The 23,583-nt window shown below is 37.7% G+C and overlaps 1 protein-coding gene across 2 annotated transcripts in view; it reads left to right on the forward strand.

Moving 5' to 3' along the window:
- DDX10 (DEAD-box helicase 10) overlaps window positions 1-23,583 on the forward strand; it is a 267,172-nt gene that overhangs the window by 86,375 nt on the left and 157,214 nt on the right. The gene's annotated exons all lie outside the window — the stretch shown is intronic.

The raw sequence follows: 23,583 nt of genomic DNA on the forward strand, positions 1-23,583 counted from the left end.
CAGAGAACAGTATTTCAGAGGCAGCTGCCTGCTCAGTTTTTTTGTGGTCTGTGAGGCAGTTCTTTTTGCTTGGCAGTAACTGCGGTGGGTGTGAAGTCATATTTAGCATCCTCTTTGATTATGGACTTCATTTCCAAATGGCTATTGGTTAACTTTTAAAGACCTTTTGGACTTTCAACCCCCTCTAATATAAAATTAACTTGATTTAGAATGTTGTTACTTCTGGCTTGGTGAGATTGCTATTTATCAGTGTGTCACCTTCATTGATCAAGAGGTTACTGGTTATAACTTCTTTGTTAGTTGGGGAGCTCAGAAAACATACGTGGACCACTGTATCAGGGAGGTAGGCGTTTTAGAGAAAGGGTCAAGTTTAAGTCCAGATGTGTTCTCCTTATAAGGCATTTCAGCAGCTGTAGTGGTGGTGTTTCTACTCCAACTGGCATATCTTTTGGCTTTTTCCACTTGGGGGTGGAAAAAGAGGGAACCATCAGGGGAAAATCTTGGAGGAGAAGTAAAGCTTAATGGTAGCCTGGAGAGTTGTATATTGAAGGAAATTTCAATACAGTGTGGAAGCACACTATGTTACCATGGGAGATGTACTTAAAATGGAAATAAGGTATAATTTGTAATAAATCATTAAGTAAATATATGTAATATTTTCTGTAGTAATATAAATGTGAAAAATCAAAGTTTGACTTACTGCTCTCATTGAGAATGACTCTGATGTTTATTGTTCACTGGGACTTCTCAGGCTCAGTTCTGGTAGTTGGGTTAGAACAATGATCCTTCTTTTGGATTGAACCTGCTGTTCCTAATTTTCTTAAATTATTAAGGAAGGCCTGCATATATTTAAAATGAAGAATTATGACCAAGTCTTAGCCAGCAGTACTTTTGGCTATCCCAATAGTGTACATGGATAACGGTTCATTTACTAAATCTGATTCACTTGTCAAATCTGTTTATGTTGCGAACATTAATATTACAGCCTACCAGGTATGAATCAGAGGTAACTTTTCCTTAACTCCTCGTCCCAAACCCCTCCTGATTTGTCATAATCACTTTATAGTGGGCACAATAAAGCTGCTGGTAGAGAGCAAACAACATGACCTCATCTTAAGTATTAGTTGTATTCAGCCAAATTTGCATAAAGAGACATTTCGCGCATTTAAAAACATTTCCCTGTTGACTTCTATTGTAACGTAAGTGCTCTGGTAATAAAAGATTTGTACCCAGTACATAATAAAAATCTTAAATATTGAATTCAAAGGGCATTTAGTCTTTAATGATATGAAATCTTGGGGCATTTAATTCTCCAGTAACTCTTGCTCTTAAGAAGGTACTCAAATGGACGGAGTCTTTATGACCTTACTCTTAAAAAGGCTCAAATTATGTAGAATGACAGTTAATTTCTATTAGTTTTTAAGGATTTCTATACTTGTTACATACTAAGCTTTCAACCACTTTCAACTGAACTAAATATTTAAGCATTTGGATTGATTCCAAAAACTTGCTATTTGGTAGATAAGTGCCACACATGATTTCTTTCCATCTCCTTCCCCCTTAATACCATTCACCTGTGTCTGTATCCCTCCACTTAAAACAATAGAGTTAATTTCTCGGCATCAGTGAATGATATGCTTGGCTTTTAGAGAGAATTATAGATGTGTACCGAGTCACTGAGTAATACTTGAAGATTTATAAAGAAGTACTACAAGCTAGAAGGATAGCATATAGTAAATAGTTTTTAATTTTTTGTTATTTTTATTTTTTTTTAAGTTAAGGTAGATTCTGGCAGTGAAAGCTAGCAAGCTAGCCTTGATCTTTGGTTACAAATTCTAAAACTTAATAAAGAGATATAAGCAACACAGGGAAGACAGAGGAATGGAGCTCTAGGAGCCAGTGTGTATTACTCTTTTTTTTTTTTTTTTAAAGATTTTATTTATTTATTCATGAGAGAGAGAGAGGCAGAGGGAGAAGCAGGCTCCCAAGGAGCAGGGAGCCCGATGCGGGACTCGATTCCAGGACTCTGGGACCATGACCTGAGCCAAAGGCAGACACTTAACCATCTGAGCCACCCACGCGCCCCTTACTCATTTTTTTATATAGCTCATTTCACTTTCTGAGCACATTTGTTAGATTGAAAAATACAGGGAATTCTTTAGATGTATAGTGTGTTCTTCTTTTGACATATTCTCAGGGCATCTTTGGGAGCTAGGTAAAGAAACTGGGAAACCCCCAAAGAACTGTTTTGTTCTAAAGTAGTACTAAAAGTATGATCTGCAAACCACGTTCAGTCCATAAACTGTTACTGACCTTGATCAAGTGGCTGTTTAAGTTTCTAACCTTGACTATTAATTTCTGTCTTCCTCATAGCAGACCTAAGAGAGCTGGCCTAGATGCTATGTCAGCTCACTTCCTTGCTTTCAAATTCTGATGTTTGGGGTATTCTTTGTCCTAATGTTTCTATTTGGTTTGCTTGTCACTGAATGAGACGCTCAAATACATAATACATGTGTTGCTTACATCTGTTTATTAAGGTCTAGAATTGTAACCAGAGATCAAGGCTAGCTTTCTAGTTTTCACTGCCAGAATCTACCTTAACTTAAAAATATAATAGCATAATACGGTTGTGTACTAGCGAGGTGGAAACAGATCAGCAGTTTCTATTTAGGTATTAAAAGTCAACAGACTGGGTAGTTATTCCTCCTTGAATTATTTTCCCATTTAGGAGGATCCTGTTGTCAGGCAAACAGTGTGGTTTATTTATATTGTGCTTGTGAAAACAAACAAATCAGGGACTATAGGATAATAAATAGATTCCTTTCTGTTGCAGGTACCATTGTCATGATGGGAACTGGGTATTGTCAGTGTAGATCAGAAGCTCAGGCTTAAAAACTGGGGAACAAAGATGGCAAAAACTAGGAAGGAGGCCCTGAAAGCAGGATGTGACCTCGTGGCCAGCTAGAGGCTCTCTTCTGCACTAAGAGAAACTCTATTACTGAATTAAAGACTTGAAGAGATGGAGCTTCTCAGAATACCTTTATATGGTTTCACCATGTGACGAGGCAGGTCTTGCTGGAGGTAAGCAAACTGTACCTATTAAAGTTAGAGGAAAGCAAAGTTATTTCTAGATCAGTGATCTCAGGTTTGTTTATTTTTTTTGGCATTTGTATAAAAATTATGTACATTTCTATCCTGATTTTTTTTTTAAAGATTTTATTTATTTATTTGAGAGAGAGAATGAGAGAGAGAGAGAGAGCATGAGAGGAGGGAGGGTCAGAGGGAGAAGCAGACTCCCCACTGAGCAGGGAGCCCGATGTGGGACTCGATCCTGGGACTCCAGGATCATGACCTGAGCCGAAGGCAGTCGCTTAACCAACTGAGCCACCCAGGCGCCCTCTATCCTGATTTTATATATTAAGTATTTTTATTGCACATACTCAATGAAGAACACTATTTAGTTGACAACGAATGTTCCTTTCCTTTTCCCCTTTTTAGAGCAGTGTTATTCCTTAAAATGTCAAAAATAGGCTCTGCTGTCTTTCTTGCCTTGTATATAGAATGACTTGATTCCCATTAGAATATCTTTGAATTTCTGTGTCATGTTTCAAAGAAATAAATTCTAGTTACAAAGCACCTGTGGTGCATAGGGATCCTTTTCTCCCTTCTCCTGTTGCTGCTTCTTGTGTTCTCATTGATTCTTGAACAGACTTGTACTCTAGTGCATGCCTCTGTGCATGGAGTGGAAGAAGTTGGTTATCCTTGGCATAAATCCCCTTGACTGGCAGAGCAGGTGCTCATTTAACAGATTCAGAACAGGGCCTGGTGCTGTTCTTCCTCTGGTTTTCAGTTCCTCTCTTCCCAGACCAGACTGCACAGTAGCAGAAATACTGAGTTGAGAGCTCCTCTGAATGTAGTGGGATGGTACTGGTGTCTCATTTCATAGGTTTTCCTGAAGGTCATCCTCTCTTGGGCTTATTTTTACATTGTCTCTGTCCTCTTGGTTTAAGGAGAATCCACAGTAACAGAAATATTTTAAAAAGTATCCATGAGGCATTCTAGTACCAGAAACAATGGGTTAATAACACATAAAACCAATCAGATCACTAGGTGAGAGATGTGGGGATGCTTGACACTTGAGAATGTACATATATTAAGGATTTACTGTCTCAGTGAACACCGTGCTTTTTCCAGTGTTGAATTTATTGGGCTTCCTTTTTTAAATAGGTAGAAAGCTTTGTATTTTTGAAATGTTTTCTAGTTGTGCTTTAATATAACCAGAGTCATTTGGTGAAAGAACAGTGGACTTTTAAAATTGAATTTAAATTGAGTTGTGAGTCATTAGATAGTATGTTCTGTTTTAATGGGGGAAATAAAGGAACTGGGTGGGAGAGAAAATATTTGATTCTGCTCAAAATGTATGCATAGTAAAAAAACAAAGGGTTTCTCTACTACCTAGTAATACTGCATTAAACAGTTCAGGTTTAAAATTTTGTATAAGAATACTATTTAAAGAAAACATGCAAATAAAACAATTCTGCCCTCATAAGCTTATAATCTACTAGAGGAGAAAGAGGGTACAAAAGTAACAGAAACAAAGGACCATACAATGAGAACTATAAATGTTTTCAAATTTGCAGAAAATACAAATTGACAAGGGTCAACTATTCTAAATGTGGAGCTTTTATTTTGTTGGCCAGGTGAAAAAAGAAAATTGTGGAAACAGGCCATTTTTGTTTCAAAAGCAAAACATCTAAATCCTTTGGTAGGTTTTAAATGAAAAAAATCTTTGCATTTTAGTGCATTTTTGTAACTCCAGATTTATGTTTGAGAACTGCCTTTGCAGGGCAATCTGTGTTGTGTTAGATTAGCAGCAACATGAAATTTCCCTCTTTCAATTCTATGGAATAGCCGAATACAACATCAAAGGAATATAATCCTGTCCAAGAAATTTTTGGTTTAGCCAAGTAGAATACAAGATGAGTGGTGAAAGAGTTGTTTACGGGGTTGTTAATTAATTTTGGTGCAGGAGGGAAGTATCCTGAAGTTGTTTTTCAGAAATAAAGTTCACTACTGTGCAGATCACTTTCAGTATGTTTGCAAACAGGTATTGTAAATTAGGACATTCAGAGGGCAAAACAACAAAGACCAAGCTTAGGAAAAGAACACACACACACGCAATGCTGCCGTGACACTAAGAATGTAAGAAATATGAAGTGTAATTTGAGATGGAATGAAATGGGGCATAGAATGCATTTTTTTAAAGATTTTATTTATTTATTCATGAGAGACAGAGAGGCAGAGGCAGAGGGAGAAGCAGGCTCCCTGCAGAGCAGGGAGCCCAGCACGGGGCTCAATCCCAGGACCCTGGGATCATGACCTGAGCCGAAGGCAGACGCTTAACCGACTGAGCCACCGGTTTCTAATAGCGTCCCTAGAATGCATTTTTTAAACATTGCTTTCCTTGACTTTGTCTCTTCACAATCTGTAATGATTTGAGAATTGTGGTACAATGAACGAGTACTTGGATAAGATGCCTTTTGAAGTGTCATAGTTATGATGGTTCTAGTATAAATTAGAAAATAAAGTTAAAACTTCACATTCATTCTGTTTGCTTTGGAATAAAAGGCATGTTTTTTAAAAGCATATTCTTAGCATGTGCAAATGTGAACAGATCTACATGGATTGCAGTTTAAAATTTAATACTCATGTCTTTGTTTTTTACTTCGTTTATTAATATTCATGCAAGATTTTAATTGACCTTCCAATTAAATAAAAATATATAGAAGAAAGCAAAATGTTTTCATAGACCTGAAAGAGACAGGGAAATCTTTAATTTTAGTATTCTGCCAGTTCCCCAAAGTGGATTTGTACTGTGACTCTGAAGCAAAGAATATAACAATCTATTACTTGCTTAAAATTGATGGAAATGTTACAACAGCGCTAGTGGTGCTGGATTTAAAAAGGAGGCTGCTTCTGGAGTTTTATGCAACATCCTCATACTGTCCCTTCATTGACTTCTTAAACCTATGTAAAATTACAGTATTTTAATCCGGATCAGAAAAAAAATACCAGCATGCAGGTTTTAGGCACCATAGTATGAGAAAATTACTTACAGCTCTTTCAGTCATGTTACTTAGACTCGATGGCAAGGTGCTGTTAGTTTTTAAGTAAATCAGGTGCTCTGTCTTTAAATTTGGCCTAGAAAAATATTTGTAGCCACAGTTTCACTTCAGCTGCCGAGAGGAAATAAAATATTTTGACTGCAGTTTGAGAGATTTGACAACCTCATATTAAATCCAAGAGTTATTCGGTATTTAATACATGTCAGTTTACTTCTGCATTGCAAAATATATTACTAACCATGGTGGTTGACATTTGTTCCTGCACCTTGTTTTTCACGTGAGCACCACAAAATGGTTTTTGATCTGCATCTAAATAGATGAGGTGGTTTGTTTGTTTGTTTGTTTGTTTTTATTAAGCCAGGTCTGCAGTGCAATCATTTAATTGCCCCCATGTGCTTCGCATATTACTTGGTGCAGTGAGATGGTACTGAATGAAGTGGGAGATTGAGTTAGGTGATGCTGTAACAAACTTCAAATTGTTGATGAATTTGACCATGTTTTAAGGAAATGGAAATAGCTTCTCATCATTACGTTGGAGTCTTGAATCGTAGGTGCTTATAAAATTGGTCATTGCGAGTCACAGTTGTATTCCTACCTTCAGCAAAGCCTCATTTAAAGTTAATTGATGGTATATTACTTTAAAAAATGATTTTGAATTGTGTTTTTTCCACAACCTATTTCCATAGGTTTCTACATTTATAGTTCTCATTGTTTCGTCCTTTGTTTCTGTTGCTTTTGTATCCTTTTTCCCCTCAAGTTTTTTTTTCTTTTTTTAAGGTTTTATTTATTTATTTGACAGAGGGAGAGAGAGACAGTGAGAGAGGGAACACAAGCGGGGTGGGGGAGAGGGAGAAGCAGGCTTCCTGCCGAGCAGGGAGCCCGATGCGGGGCTCGATCCCAGGACCCCGGGACCATGACCTGAGCCGAAGGCAGACGCTTAACCAACTGAGCCACCTAGGCGCCCCTCCCCTCAAGTTGATTATAAGTTTATGAGGGCAGAATTGTTTTGTTTGCTTTTATATCTTTCTTAGAACCTAGCACAGTTTTCTTCAGAAAGAAGTCAGTTAGTACATAACTATGCAATTGGTTTTGTACCATTTATATGATGATACCCATTCCTTGTTCTTCCTTTGTAATGTCTGATCAGTCATTTATTTTTAGGATGATAGTTAAAATAGAAACAAGTACATAATCTAGGTCAAAGTAGCTCTTAACGGCCGCGTGACTTTGGACATTTCTTGCTTGAAAACTATTGCAAGCTAATTATTTTTTCAAGTTTTTTTATGATCATAATTGCTTTAGCCAGACATTTCTTGAGCACCTACTGTGTAAGATGTATATGTTTTCTCATCCCAGTTCTTTAGATTTGGAGCAAACTTACTCACGTGAGTATGAGTCTTATTTGAATTACTCAGAATTTTAAACAAAGCAATATGAAGGGAAGGTTAGTTTAAGGAAAGCCATAGTTCTTCTTGAGATTAAATTGTAGTAAGCTGGGTAAGTACTGTGTCATATTGGGCAGGAATATTTGTTTTCATCATGAGAAACCACCAGTTCCTGGTACATAGTTGATACTCAGTATTTGAGTGACCGACTGAGTGAAGGAATAAATGTATAAACAACTGGATGCGAGTAATTAACTGGTTAGGCTGGTGTGCAACTATTAGGTCTCGAGTTGTTGGATTAATAGCTTCAATTCGAATGGGTATGTAAGGCTTAATTACTTTGAGAATGCTTATATTACTTTATCAAGTAATGCCTGCTAGTTGCCTGATGTCTATTAAATGTTGGTAGGGGAAAGGGACTCTTCCACCTTTGGGGTGCTGGCTGTCCCAGCTTTCATATTGGAGAGTGAAAGAGAAAGAAGAAACGGGCCCTGGGTGTTATGGCCTCCTCATGATATGTTGCCAGTAGTCTTTGGCGTGTGTAGATGCCGAAACAGCCACCAGTCAACAGTTCACCTGGGGAATCGCCCCACACTTCCTGGAAGTCAGTATTGTGATGACTTGTTTTACACTGAGATGTGTTCTGAGAAAAGGCAGTGTAAAAGCGCATCTGTGCGATGGACATTCATTTTATCCAACAGAGTGGAACTCAGAGTTCATGTTCCTTTGAAGCCAAACAGTGAAACTCTGTCTGCTTTCTGGTTCAGGCATCTGAGACTTGATAACATGTAGATGGGACATGGATTACGATGACAAGAGGAAGGTGCAAAAGATTAGACTGGGGTCCACCAGCAGCCTTATCTTCTGCAGGGAGGGTAAGGATGTCCCCTCTTGGATTTTAGGAGTGAATGCCAGGGGCACGGGCTTTGTGCCCTCGCAGTTCAGAACCACAGTTTCAAACCGTGTGTTGTTTTCTTACACAGACCGCACTCTGTTGCCCCTTTGGCCTTCGCTTATGCTGTAATATCTCTTTGCAAACTCTTAATTTAGCCCCTTCTTGGCCTAGATAACTCGTGCCAGGGAGTATTTTATCTGGGGAAGTTTTCCCTAGTATAAAATTCTGGGCATATTAGTTGTCTTTGCAGAGTGAAGAGTAGGAGTATCCTTTAGGATGCAAGAGAAAGAGTTTTTGTCGTTGCTGTTTCTATATTTATCCTGAGAAAGAGAACCTAGGGTTTTCTAACATCACACAGTGGACACTGGCACTCTCACTGACTCGTGTGTCAAGTGACTTGTCACAAGTGATATGAGCAGTTCTCTGAGGAAGAGTGGGGGTTTGTGAATCACAGAGGGGTTTATATCAGTGTCCATACTTACTTGGCTTTCAGCACCCTGCAGTGCTGTTTTTCAGTTTGTTAGGTGTACCTGGTTATCTTCCGACATTCAAACGTTTTGGTTACCCTTGATGTGATAAAAGCATACTTGATTTAAATCTAAAGTGAACCATTTTCTCTGCCCTTCTCTTGTACAATATGAGAACCTTGGACCACTTTAACTTCAGTCACTCTCCCAACTCAAATGTCATTATGTTCAGTATGTTAGTTTCATGTATTTTTATGTCTCTAACATTGTTTCTCTACCCCTTGAGGAGCAGTGCTTATTCTTTCTTTCTTTATTTTTTAAAGATTTCATTTATTTATTTATTTGAGAGAGAGAGAATGAGAGACAGAGAGCACGAGAGGGAAGAGGGTCAGAGGGAGAAGCAGACCCCCCGCTGAGCAGGGAGCCTGATGCGGGACTCGATCCAGGGACTCCAGGACCATGACCTGAGCCGAAGGCAGTCGCTTAACCCACTGAGCCACCCAGGCGCCCAATGCTTATTCTTTAAAAGTACACCTGCACATTTACGTAGTTGCTCCAGTCTTGTGCCCATTTTCTCATTTTTGATCTAGTTTTCTTCTCAAAATACCATTTTTTAGTAGTTCTTTCAGGGAGGATATGTTGGTAGTAGAAACTTTTTGTCTGAATATGCTAGACTTAAGGGTTCATTTGGTTGGGTGCTATAGCAGTTACCTTTGTTAATTGAGGATATTATCCCACTGTCTGCTGGCTTTTGCCATTGCTGGTGTTAGTCTATTTGTCATTCTTCTGTAGTAATTTGATTTTTTCCTTCTGATTTTTCTCTGTGAGTTCACAGATGAGGATTCATACTTCCTATATCTGAGGAAACTACAATTGATAATATCTAGTATGTTGTGCTTTTATTTTGTTCTCTGGGTCTTGTAATCTCCTTTCCATATTTTCCATTGCGTTATCTCTGTGCTGCCTTCTGCTTAATTCCTCAGATTTATCTTCCGACTCACCTCTGCGCTCCTCATCTGTATCTAATTTACTGTTTAGCCCAACCATGGAGCTTTAAATTTCAGTGCCCATTTTCATTCCAATAAGTTCTATTTGATTTCAGATCTATCCTAAAAAGAACTTAATGTTTTTTATTTCTTCTACCTTTAGTAAATTTTAAACTTAATTATTTGAATCTCTACTGTGTAATTCTGTTGACCTGAATATCTTGGGAATACAAACCCCTGTATTTTGTGTATGGTTACTCTTTTCTTATGATGATGTGTTGTTTCCATGTGTGTTTCATAATTTTGGATTCTGAGATCTTGAAACGTTGAAGGAAGCATTGGGAATGAAATTGTAATTCAGTTGTGGTATACCTGCTAATTGTGTGAAATAAAATTTGAACAACCTGAATGTAAATTCTTTGTCACAGAAAGTTATTGGAGCTAGTGGGTTTCTAGGAAAAGGAATGAGGTTGTTTTGAAAAGTAGGAATGCTTTTAGGCTACCAATTCTCAAACTTTATGGTTGCAGGAACTCTTGAACTTGGTAGATATTATTGAGGGCTCCAAAGAGCTTTTGTTTTTGTGGGTTGTATCTCTTGATATTTACTGTATATTAGAAGCTAACACTGAAAAAATTTTATAATAATTTAAAATAGCAAACTTACCCCATGCTAGCATAAAAGTTTTTATGCAAATAAAGTTTTCCAAAATAAAAATAAAATACAAAGTGGTACTATTATATTTTTGCAAATCATTTTAACATCTGGCCAAATAGAATTGTAGACAGCTGGATTCTAATAACAGCTTCTGAGTTCAGTCTGTTTGCAGCATGTTTTATTGAAGTATATGAGGAAAATCTGGCCTCCCACATAATTGTACTTGGAAGAAGAGGAGTGTTGAATAGCCCTCTCAAGTAATTGTGGATGTTCTTTGATACTACACTGAGAACTAACCACTGAGAATTTCTTAAAGATTAGTTGCAGTGTAAAATCTGAAACCACATTAGCTGGCCTTTTGTTCTTTGTTAAAATAAAAATCATTAGTCTCTCTTGCCCTCTTTTTGAAAAGACCTTTTTCTTATGCATTATTTTTAACCTCCTGCTTTATTTGAAAATACTTGTTCTCCAAATTACACAGATCTTCCAAAAGGTGACCCAATTCATTTTATAATGAGAACCTTCTACCCCACCGCCCACATTTGTTAATATCAGCACCATTCTTATTTAGGAGTCTTTAAATAGTGGGAAGCCATCCGGTACATGAGAGGTAAAAGTTAACAAAAAATCGTATTTTCTCTTGAAAACTTGAGTTTTATTATTGGCAGTACATGCTGTTGGTTATTTTCCTTGAAGTAACAGGCTCACTTTGTTCTTATTTGAAGAAATATTGCAAATGTCCAAGACTCAGAAACCATTGTAAATGCTCTCTAGCCAAACATCCCCAGGAATTCACCTGTGGTTGAGGAAGTTGGGTTTATTACTTGTGGCAGCCGGGAAGAATACTCAGAATTTGTCAGAAAGGATTTATTATGGGACTTGGGTTTGTGTTAGATGTTTCAAGAGAGGGTTAAAAGAAGGGGGCTTTGTGCTGGAGTAGATGCTGTGGGTAACGGGGTGATTCTGTAATTGGGTATCTTAAGTCTTGTATTTAAGAAGGAATAAATGGTAAGGAAGTAGCAGTCACTCTTATTAGCCAGTAGAGGGGGATATTTGGTCATTTGTGGTTTGGATGATGTTCCTATTTTTGTTTAGATTCATGATGGTCAGAGTGGTGTTATCTGATGTGGATGGTTAGTTGTGTTTAACAGGAGAACATCAAGGCTTGGCTGTGAGGGTCAGATTTTAGTCCCACCAAGGCCCTGCTGATAGTACCAGACAAATTTCCATCTTTGAGGGCTGCTCTTGTTTTTGCACTGTAACAGCTTGTCAGTTGTTTTAAGTAATAATGGTGTGCATGCGAAAGGCGTCTGGTTCTGATTGCAGTTCATCAGTCTCAGAAGTGCTTTTCCTAGAAATAACCATTGTATTGCACCATGCAGCAGAACCTCCCACTTTGTCACACAGAATCTCAAAAGACACTTGGAATGGGCTGAATAACGACCCCTCACAAGATATGTCCGTACTGATGCCTGGAATCTGAGAATGTTTCCTGGAAAAGGAGTCTTTGCAGATGTAATTAAGTTAAAGATCGTGAGATGAGGAGACCGTTTTGGATTATTTGAGTGGGGCCTACATCCAGTGATAAGTATCCATATGGGAGAGACACAGAGGAGAAGATGCCTTTGGGCAAGATGAGGAAGCAATGTGTGATCATGGAGGCAGAGGTGAGAGTAAGGTGGCTACAAGCCAGGGGATACCTGGAGCTAGCAGAAACTGGAGGAGGTGAGGAATGAATTCTCTCCTAGACTCTTTGGAGGGAGTGTGGCTTTGCTGACATTTAAATGTTATCCTTCCGGTCTCCAGAACTCTGGGGGAATAAATGCCGGTTTTAAGCCACCACGTTGGTGGTTATTTGTGATGGCAGCCTCAGAAAAGGAATAGGCTTGTACTTAAGGGTTGAGATTTAACAAAATCAGTAATTTTTACTGGTTTATGAAAGGGCATTTGTAGGTGCAGCTGACATCTTCTGTTGTAAGGAGTATGTGGAGATGGTGAATACAAGGGTTGCTTGGTGCCAGTTCCTTGATTGGTGCTGATGCACCAGCAGTTTGATCTACCGTTGCTTTTGGATCATAACTGAAAATGTCAGTGTGGTAAAACATCTTAGCATTATTACAAATTTGGTCTTGCAGACGTCCTGAAAGGTTGTGGTGGTAGTGGTGGGTGATCTGTGTACCACATTTTGAGAACCATTGGCTCAGGAACCCTGACTCAATTGCAGAACCCAGACAGAAAATGAAGAACTTTGTTCTTCAAGACTGTTTGTTAGGGCCCAGGATATTCCAACCACTATATTCTTTTTCATTACCGGCTGACATAAACAGTAGCACAGTGTATCTTGACACGTAACAGTTCTGTTGAATTATAACTTGTTTACTATTGTGAACCTTACTGTACTCATGTCAGTGAGCAGGTAAGAATGATTTATTTCCCTAGGAGGCAGACCTTTTACTTGTAATAGAATCCCAGCAGAACCCTAAAGTTCTCTTCAGCCCACTAAAGATGATTGGCTCTTGCTTCTGGAGATTTACCTATCAAGGGAGCAGCACTTACTGTTGGTTTTGTCTTTTGAGAGGTCTCCCTGTCTACCTGCATTCTTTATGTGCCATAGTCTTTGTTTTCAGAACTATAAAATGCTTGTTTTTTTATACCAAATTATGTCTAGAAGATCTGTGAGCCTTATTTCTCTCCTCTGTGCTTCCTAAGCTGTGCACATGTGTGTGCTCACATACACACACTCGAATGCACTTTGCATTTAGGTATCTAGTTGTTTCTCAGCCTTTCCCTGGAATCTGGCTTTGTCATTACAGAATTACAGATACTGATTTCCATAGATATTAAAAGTTTGGCATTAATTTCTTTACAGCTAAACTGAAGAGGATGAAATACAGTAGGAGTAATTCATTTACATCACAGAGTTTCTTATAAGAAGGATTTTAAAGCTACTACTGTTTAAAAACTCATAATATATTCTCACTTAATTGTTTTGGAATGTGCCACAGCAGTGAGATGGGCGATCCGGCCCTGAAACCTCTAGTTGGGAGCGTGACTATTCAGCTCAGAGAAACATAAAAGAGGGTATCTTGCTTCATTGCCAAGGGAGATGGGCCTGGCTCCGCGAGACTGAGAATGCCAGGTGGGGAATGGGCCAAAGCTGCGAGAAAGCACAAAGGAAATCAGTTAGTGAGTGAATGGAGTAAAGGTGTTCTCACAAAAACGAACTATTACTGTGTAAGCAGTTAAGGAAAGTCTGTGCAAGTTCTTGGTAATACTAGTATTCTCCCTCCCCCCCCCATTGGCTTTGGACTAGTTGACAAAGAGAGAAATCTTATTTGTATCTAGTAGGATGCGGTGTCTAGTAGGAGTTGATGCTATAATTCAGTATGGGAGTGGATTTGCTTTAGAGTCTTGCACTTGGTGAGATGAGAGCCATTTGTCTGCTGGCATGAACAGGGTGGCGTATTGTGGGCATTTCCTGGTGCAGGCACTTTGGTTGCGATTTTCTTCACGGCTGACTTACTATTGTTCATCCACCTAACATAGTATTAAAATGTTACTGTTTGCTGTCTACTCTCATCGTCTCTTTCTCTCGGTTTTTGGGGGCTTATACTTCTCAAATGCTTTTTAATTTATTCCTTTTTGGAAGGAGCAGAGGGTATACTCATCCCATTGTTTGTAACTGGAAATCTCTGCTTTGATTTATTACCGAGTCTTGTATTATACCTCAGGCATTAACTTTTTCTGCAATTCCTAGAACCCGTATCTGGTACATCAGTGAATATTGTTTCACATTCCTTCTCCCCCGCCCCTCGTAAACCCATGCCCCCTGTAGTCTTTCTTATACTGTTGTGTCTTTCCCCTAGCCAAGAAAATTTTTGAGCTTAGCTTTTTATAGTTTGTATTACAGAAAAATATAGGCACATTAAATATGCTGTCTCATGCTGTTTCTTGGTATGTTTTGAGGAAAGATTGAGATTTGGATCCCTTTCCTCTTCAGTGAAAATCACACATTGCTCACTGTTTAGAGAATGCTACCTCCTCTGATCAGTGTCTAACTTGCTCTGGAGCCAGAAGACACATCTGTTTATATAACTGGATGTCTGGCAGCTATTGACCCTTGGTAATTAGTTTAAACTTTTCTTACATGTTTGCTTTTAGTGAAAGAACTCAGTACCATGTAGCTTTATGAGTGACATAGACACAGTGAAATGTTTTCAAAACCTATTCAGAATTGGATATTGCCTCATTTAAATGGCTGGTATTGCCAAACGCATCCAATTCTGAAAGAACTGAAATAAATGTGAAAGCTGTCTTTAGCTCATTAGTGAAATGAAGGAAACATTGTGAGTATGAGGGTGAGTTGTCATGGGAAATTAAATGGAAATGAAAAATGTTAATAATCTTAAATTGGTTTTGCTATGCATACCGATTTTTAACTGTGTCAGGTTACACTGGCAGTTGGATGCTCTAAAGACTGTGACCTTCACAAGGAAGCACACAGCTCATTTGACAATTGAATGAATGCATCAACAAATAAATGAGTGAAGTCCTGTCTAATTCAGGAATTGATGACCAGCTAACTGAAAAGAGTAAAAAGGAGAAATGGGAGCTAAGCTTTGGTACCTGGGTCAAGTTGTGGAAATTCTGACATCTATCCAGTTAAGTTCAACATTTCAAAGCAGCACCTAATGATCTCGGTTTGCTTGTGGTAATAGGCTGTTGAAAGGAATGGGTCGACTTTTTTAAAAATTTCCCTGCCCAAATACTATTTAAAATATAAGCATATAGCAGTGACCCCAAAAACCTGACATGTGCTCAAAATTACTCATGAGGAATTCTGCATACTCATAGTTTTAGTGAAATACAGATTTTTTTATTTCACGTTTTTAGACGTATAATTTACATGTAATGCAGGTACATATTTTAAGCAAGTTCTCTTATGCCCTTTCCTAACTCCTGCCCTTCTCTGACACAGCTGCTGTTCCATTCACCTTGCTTAGCTTTGTCTGTTTTAGAACTTCAAATAAATATAATCCTGCAGTATGTATTTTCTGGTCTCTTTTGCTCAACATGTTTTAAAAATGTATCTGTGTTGTTGGACATACGAGTCGTTACTTCACTTTCAGTGCTGAGTTGTGTTCCATTACGTGAATATACTAAAATTTGTTTATCAGTTCACTTGATGGACATTTGCTTTATTTCTGCTTTTTGGCTAGTATGAAGAAAATTGTGATCAGCCATGTGCAGATTTTTAAAGGACATTTGTGGTCAAGTCTTTTGGGTAAATACCTAGGAATGAAATTGCTAGATGGATATCCCTCTCAACAAAACCAGTCCCTCTCAACAAAGCAATATCCCTCTCAACAAAACCAACAACAAATGGATAGATGTATGTGTAACCTAAATCTGTGGTTGTGAGCTGTGGGTGATTTTGCTGCCCTGGGGGAATTTGGCAATGTCTGGAAACATTTTTGATAATCATAGCTGGGTAGGAGTGGATAGAGGTCCAAGAGACTGCTATACACACATATAAGGCACAGGATAGTTCTGCTTGCAGAGAATTCTTTGGTTCACAGTATCTATAATGCTGAGGTTAGAATTTCTGCTTTCAACAAAACTGCTAAACAGTGTGCCAAGGTACTTGTATCACTGCAGTATATGACAGTGTCCATTTGTTGCATGTACTCTATAAAATTTGATATTAATAGTCTCATTTTACCCATTCCTAGTAGGTATCCTATTTGTGGTTTTAATTTGTATTTCCTTTATGACTAATGATGTCGTTTTTTTTTTTTTTATGTGCTTTTGACCATTCCTCTATCTTTCTTTCTCCAGCTTTGAGATGACTGATATAGCATTGTGTAATTTTAATGTGTAAGTTAGTGAACATTTTCATCACCTCAAGTTACCCATCCCCTTCTGTGGTGAGAGAACAGTTTAGATCTACCCTCTTAGCAACTTTCAAGTATACGATATAGTATTGTTAACCAATGTTTAGTATAGTTACCATGCTTTGTATTAGATGCCCAGAATATATTCATTTTCAAACTGGAACTTTGTATCTTTTGACTACCAGCTTCCATCTCTACCCCATTCCCTTGCCCCTGGCAACACCAATCTCCTGTTTATATGAGTTTGACTTTCTAAGATTCCACATGTAAATAAGATCATACAGTTTCTTTCTTTCTATCTGACTTATTTCACTTAGCATAATACCCTCGGATTTCACCCCTGTCACAAATGGCAAGGTTTCCTTTTTATGGCTGAATAATATTCCATCATACATGTATCTTCTGATTTCAAACTATATTGCAAAGCTATAGTAATCAAAACAGTATGGTGCTGGCTTAAGAACAGATACATGGACCAGTGAGGGGCACCTGACTGGCTCTGTCAGTAGAGCATGTGACTCTTGATCTCAGGGTTGTGAGTTCAAGCCCCACATTGGGTGCAGAGATTACTTAAATAAATAAATCTTTAAAAAAACAAAAACAAAAGCTACATGGACCGGTGAAACAGGACCGAGAACCCAGGCATTATGGCTAACTAATATTTGACAAGGGAGCCAACATTGTCAATAAATGGTGATGCAGAAACTGGATATCCACATGGAGAAGAAGGAAACTGGACTCTAATTTATACAGCTCAAAAAAATTAAGTGAGACTGGATTAAAGATACAAATTTAAGATTCAAAACCATGAAACTCCTAGAAGAAAATGTAGGGAAAAAGCCCTAACATGGGTCTTGGCAATGGTTTTTCTTGGATATGACAACACAGGCAAAAAAAAAAAAAAAAAAAAAAAGCAAAAGTACACAGGTGGGATTACATCAAACTTAAAAGCTTTTGTACGGCAAAAAACCAATCCCCCATCCCTCTCAAAACCAACAACAAAATGCCATTCCAGCTTATGGAATGGGAGAAAATATTTGCAAACCATATTTCCCAAATAGTCAAGGAACCTATACAACTAAATAGCAAAAACCCAGAAATTTGATTCAAATAATGGCAGAGGACTTGAATAGACATTTTCTACAAAGAAGATATAAATAGCCAACAGGTTCATGAAAAGGTGCTCAGTATCGCTAATCATAAGAGAAATGCAAATAAAACCCCCCTGAGATATCCCCCTCCTACCTATTAGAATGATTGTTCTCAAAAAGACAAAGATAAATGCTGACAAGGATATGGATAAAAGGGAGCCTTTGTGCACTGTTGGTGGGAATGTAAATTGGTAACAGCCACTGTGGAAAACAATGTGGAGGATCCTCAAAAAAAAGAACTACCATATGATGTGGCAATCTTACTTCTAGGTATATATCTGAAGAAAATGAGATCACTACTTCAAAGAGATTATCTGTACCCCCACATTCATTGTAATATTATTTACAACAGCCAAGACATGGAAATGACTTAAGTGTTCTATACTTTCTGCAAAAGTATCTGTTCAAGTCTTTTGCCCAATAGAAAAACTGGATAGTTTACACAGTCTCATTAATCCTTTTCCAGATATATTCTTGCATATATTTTCTATTGGTCTGTAGCTTTCCTTTCCTTTCCTTTCCTTTTCTTTCTTTCTTTCTTTTTTTTAAGATTTTATTTATTTATTTGACAGAGAGAGAGAGTGCATACAAGCAGGGGGAGCAGCAGAGGGAGAGGGAGAAGCAGGCTCCCCACTGAGCAGGGAGCCCAATGTGGGGCTCAATCCCAGGACCTTGGGATCATGACCTGAGCTGAAGGCTGATGCCTCACTGACTGAGCCACGCAGGCGCCCCTCCTTTCATTTTCTTTTAATGGTTAACTTTTGAAGTCCAGAAATTATAACCTTTGGGGTCTGGTTCACATCTCTTTCTTTTCTTGCTAATCTAGTGCTTTTTGTGCCTATGAAGACTTTTGTTATACCAGGATATCACTAATATATACTCTCTTTGGTTATTATCTAGAAGCCAAAGCTTCTATTACTATTTGGTTTTATATTCTATTGGAAAGGATTTTTTAAATATATGGTATGAGGTAGGGATCAAGATGTGTTTACTTCCGTCTCGATTTTCACTTCTTACAGACCATTTCTTCTTCTTTCCCCAGGAATTTACTTTGCTGCCTAAACTCAATCTATTTTGTGGGTCTGTTTTTGGACTTTCTGTTCTTCTCTTTTTGATCTCTATCTGTCCTTATTGCCAACATCGCACTTCCTTGATTACTTCGGTAATTTTAGAGGAAGTCATGGAAACAGGCAGTGTCAGCTCTTCAACTTTATTCCTCTTTAATATTTTGCCTATTCTAAGTCTTCTGAATTTCTCAGTAAATTTTAGAATATTCTTGTCAGTTTCTACAAGAAACCTTTTGGGATTTTAATGGTGATGGCATTGATCAATTTAAGAATTGACAGATTAAGTCAGTATTGACAATACTGAATCTTCCAATTTTCAAACATGGAATATGTATTTGTTTCTTTCTGACAGCACTGTTTTAAAATTTTCTGTTACAGGTCTTAGAGTTTTGTTTCTTTTTCAGTATTTTATGATGTGTTTGTTGTTGTTTTTAAGTGGGCTCCATGCCCAACGTGGAGCCCAGCATGGGGCTTGAACTCCTAACTCTGAGATCAAGACCTGAGCTGAGGTCAAAAGTCGGACACTTAACCAGCTGAGCCACCCAGGTGCCACAATATGATGTGTTTTTAAGATTTTATTTTTTAAGAGTAATTTGAGGTTCACAGCAAAATTGAGAGGAAGGTACAGAGACTTTCAATATACTTCTTATATCCCCACATGCGTAGACTCCCTCAAAGTGGTACCTTCGTTAAAAATGGTGCTTACACTGACATCATAAATGCCCAAATCCATACTTTACGTTAGGGTGTACTTTTGGTGTTGTATATTCTGTGGGTTTGGACAAATGTATAATGACACTTATACATCATTATAGTATCATACAGAGTTATTTTCACTCCCCTGAAAATCCTTTGTGCTTCACCTATCAAAAATTTCTTCTGAAATATTTTAAGATTTTTGATAACATGTAACTAGTGTTTGAAAAAAATTATTTTTGATTGTTGCTAATGCAACCAATTCAGAATTGGTGTTTGTATTTTGATTTTGTATCCTGAAACATTGGTAGATTTATTCTATTAGGATTTTTTTTTTTATTTTTAGGATTTTCTGCGTAAACAGTCCTGTCTTCTAAATATAAAGATAGTTTTAATTTTTCCTCTTTGGTCTGTATGTGTTTATTCACTTTTCTTGCCTATATAGTGGCTAGGACCTCCCATGTAATTTTAAAAAGAAATGGGGAGAGTGGACATTCTTGCTTTTCCCCTAATCTCTAGAGAAATGCACTTAATATTTAACCATTAAGTATGATATAGAATTTAAATTTTTTATTCCATTTTGCCCAGTCAAGGTTTGTCTTAGGTTCACCTAAACATTTGGATGGGGGAAGAAAGACTAATTGCCACACTTGGCTTCAGAGCAACTTCAGGTGTCCCTCTTCTTTGGAAGCTGTTGCTGCATTCTATGGGTTAATCTTGCTCCACCTCCTCCCCCCATGGGAGTTCAGGTGCAAGGAGACAAAATCCCCAGTGAGTGGGTGGGGGAGCCATACTCGCTTAGAAGCTTCATGCTCCTCCGGAGCTACTGTCTCTTGTAATAACCCCATAGGTATCTCCTCCATGGTCCCTGCAAGGGACATGTCCATTATGAAGAAGTTTGAATTTATACTTCCTATCAGATTATCAGTTCCCTCAGTCCAGATGCAGTCTACCAACCAAGGTCATTCTTACTATAAGCATAAAGGTTGTGGACGTCCTACCTTATTCAGGTAGCAGCTACCTAATAAAGGAGATAAAACTTAGAAAGTTAACCAAATGTCTGATTACCCATACCATAGTTGTCTTTCGTCAAATTGAGAAAGTTCTCTATTCCTAGTTTTGAGTGCTTTTCTTTTTAAAATTATGAATGGGCATAATTTAGTCAAGTACTTTTTATAACATCTATTAAGATGGTACATAGTTTTTGTCTCATATTTGGTTGGTGTGGAGTATTATATTGATGGATTTTGCAGTCCTGGGCTAGACCCAAATTGCAAGTTGACCTGTTTGAGCCTCATTTTCATCTTATGTGAAAAGGTAAGAAAATCTATCTTTCATGGTTGTTCAAAGATTAAATTATATGGTTAATAGAAAGCCCTGGGAGAAGAGTGAAGAGTTCACATAGGTGAGATGAAGATTAGGGCCACAGCTGTAGATGTGTTCTGCCATCTTGCTTTCCAAAAGTAAAATGCCAATTTATGGTTGATTGCTTTCTTTTAATGGGTCTTCTTTGTAACTAATGACACAAAGAAGGGTGATTACAAGTAGCAGAGCACAGGGTAGGGTAGCAAAAGTTAAGGAACAGACTTTACAATACTACCCTGATATTTGGTGCTGAATCAGGTTCCCAAAGATATAATTAATTGTCCCATTCTCCTGAGTTTGTGCAACAGAAGGAAATCCTTTTGAGATAGTCACTTCAAAAGAGTGGATTCTGGACAATTTTTTTCTCTCCCTCCTCCTACTTTCATTTAGGACTAGTGTGTTTGTTTAGGCCAGGAAACTGTATTATCTGGTTTGTTTCCAGAATAGCTGCCATTTGAATAGTCACAATTTCTGAAAAGCTTTGTATTGGAGTTCTTTATCAAGTGCTAATGGGATTTATAATTTTCCTAGTTTACCACATCCTGCATAAATATACTTGCCTTGTCTCTGTGTCCCAAGGGATGCTGTTTCGTTACAATGCATTGAAATGACATATTTTTAGTATTCTACCCAAGTATTTTATTAATGTGAAAGCCTGGTTTATATTGTTGCAAAATGTTTCTCTTATTGACAACTTGCTGTCTTTCTATTTGGATGGGGCAGTAAGTAAAGGTATTTAATTTACATAAGCCTATTAAATGAAATTCTCAAGAGGAAGGAAAATAATTTTAAATGCAGTTTACAATGTGGTGACAGCTGATCCACTTACAAACAAGTTCATTTAGCGGAATTGGATTGAATGAAAAAAACTTCACAAGTTTTATAACACTGTAATACATACCAAATGGTATTCATAATATTAAGCTGTATGAAGAGATTTTCTGTTGACCCCTTCTTTTCTCTCTTCTTACCCTCAGAAGGTAAAACAGGGTATTTGTCTTGCCTTCCAAAATGATTCTGTCAATTTATAGTTGAAATGGCTTTCCCTTGAAAGGGAAGCAGAGAGCCTGGGCTCCAGTTATCGGAGGTTCTGAGAGTGTAGCTCATATTGCACACCCAAGAATCCTCTCCCTTCCCTTGTTTGTTTTCTTTTTTGGATGGACAATTAGCAGACTTTCTTTTTTTTTTTCTGATAGAAATAAAATTAGCAAGACAGTATGTATGGGACAACCAAATTGCTCTCATTCTAATATCTCTTTAAAAGTTTTTAAAAGCTGCTTCTGTAACATTGTAAGGACTTCTCTTTCCATTGGCCATTGGGAATTAAAGAGCACAGCCATCAGAAGAGATTATTCTCACATATTTCTCTTTGACCTCTACAAAGGTGCGTTTTCTCCTTTAGAAAGCCACTGGCAAGTTCACCTAATGCAGAACATGGAGTTCATTTGTTTAAAGGGTTGCAGCCTTAGGGTACAAATATAACACATCAGCTCTTCCAATTAATTTCTAGGAAGCTCAGGTGATGACTCTGTTGTGTCGATTATATGGTATGGATATGGGCTATTATTACCTTAAAAACCATCTATTTTCTTAGGTTTCTGCTCAGGAATTGTGATTCTTAGAGGCATTTCTGCAGGACATTCTCACATTTGAATTTGGAGGTAGAAGACCCACTTACATTCTTCAGAGAAAGCACAAGTCTAGAATTCTTCTTTCATTAATTCATTCTTTAGTTCTTTTTTTTTTTAAAGATTTTATTTATTTATTTGTCAGAGAGAGAGAGAATAAGCAGGAGTGGCAGGCAGAGGGAGAAACAGGCTTCCCTCTGAGCAAGGAGCCCGATGTGGGTGGGAGTCAATCCCAGGACCCTGGGATAATGACCTGAGCTGAAGGCAGATACTAACCGACTGACCCACCCAGGTGTCCCTTTTCTGCAGTTATTTTTGAACATCTTCTAGATCTGCTTAAAATTTATATGAGCATTTTTTCTCATCTGCAATTAAATTCCAGTTAGACTATTTCTAAATTACTTTAGATTCTGCAATTTAATTTCCCCAGGATCACTTTCTGCTTGCTTCTCTTCAATGCATTTTATTAATCTGCCATAATGTACCTTAGGTCACTATTCTTGCACCATATTATCCTTATAACTATTTTTTTATATGTTAGTTTGTACATTACTTTTATGAAAGCAATTAATTTGACTAATCCTATGGAGAGAACTGAATATTCTTTTGCTTGTCAGTACTGTCATTAAAGTTGCAAATGAAAACTTTTTACCGTGACCTGGTTTGCAGTGTCTGCTAGCTGGTAGTAGGCTTGGATCAGATCTTCAGAAAGCAGTTAAGAGTGTGAGGAAGAAGGGGGCAGACTCTTTGAAATAGAAGACGAATCCAACAAAAGAGAGGGATAGGGCAGAGAGTATGAAGAAAAGGAAGATTAGTCATTGGTATCAAATTCTGTATGACAGGTTAATTTCCCTTGGGTCCATCCTCTCCTTCCTGCTCATGGTTCTGGCCTGAGTTTAGGTCATTTCTCTTTTCTTTACACACATATGCTGTATCTGAAATATCTTTTTCACTGTATGACATAAGAATTTCTGTTAAACCTTTAAAACTGAGATTATTCATTGCTTCTTGGAAACCATTTCCTAGCTCCAGTTCCCTATGATTGCCTTCTTTCATGTATAGGCCACTGTCATTGAACTTATTTACTGCCGTATTGAAATGGTCTGTGTGACTATTTCTTGCACAAGACTGTGAGCATTTTAAGATACGGACTGTTTTAATCAACTTTGTACATCTAGTGTCTAACATACACTTTGCCTTTAATGGAAACTTAAAAATAAGAAAGAAATACAGAGACTTAATAGGGGTATTTAATTTTAGCAGTGAGGC

This window comes from Callorhinus ursinus, unplaced genomic scaffold (assembly GCF_003265705.2).
Source record: "Callorhinus ursinus isolate GAN/ISIS: 27379988/994484 unplaced genomic scaffold, GSC_fseal_2.0 scaffold19, whole genome shotgun sequence".
In the NCBI taxonomy this organism is placed as follows: domain Eukaryota; kingdom Metazoa; phylum Chordata; class Mammalia; order Carnivora; family Otariidae; genus Callorhinus; species Callorhinus ursinus.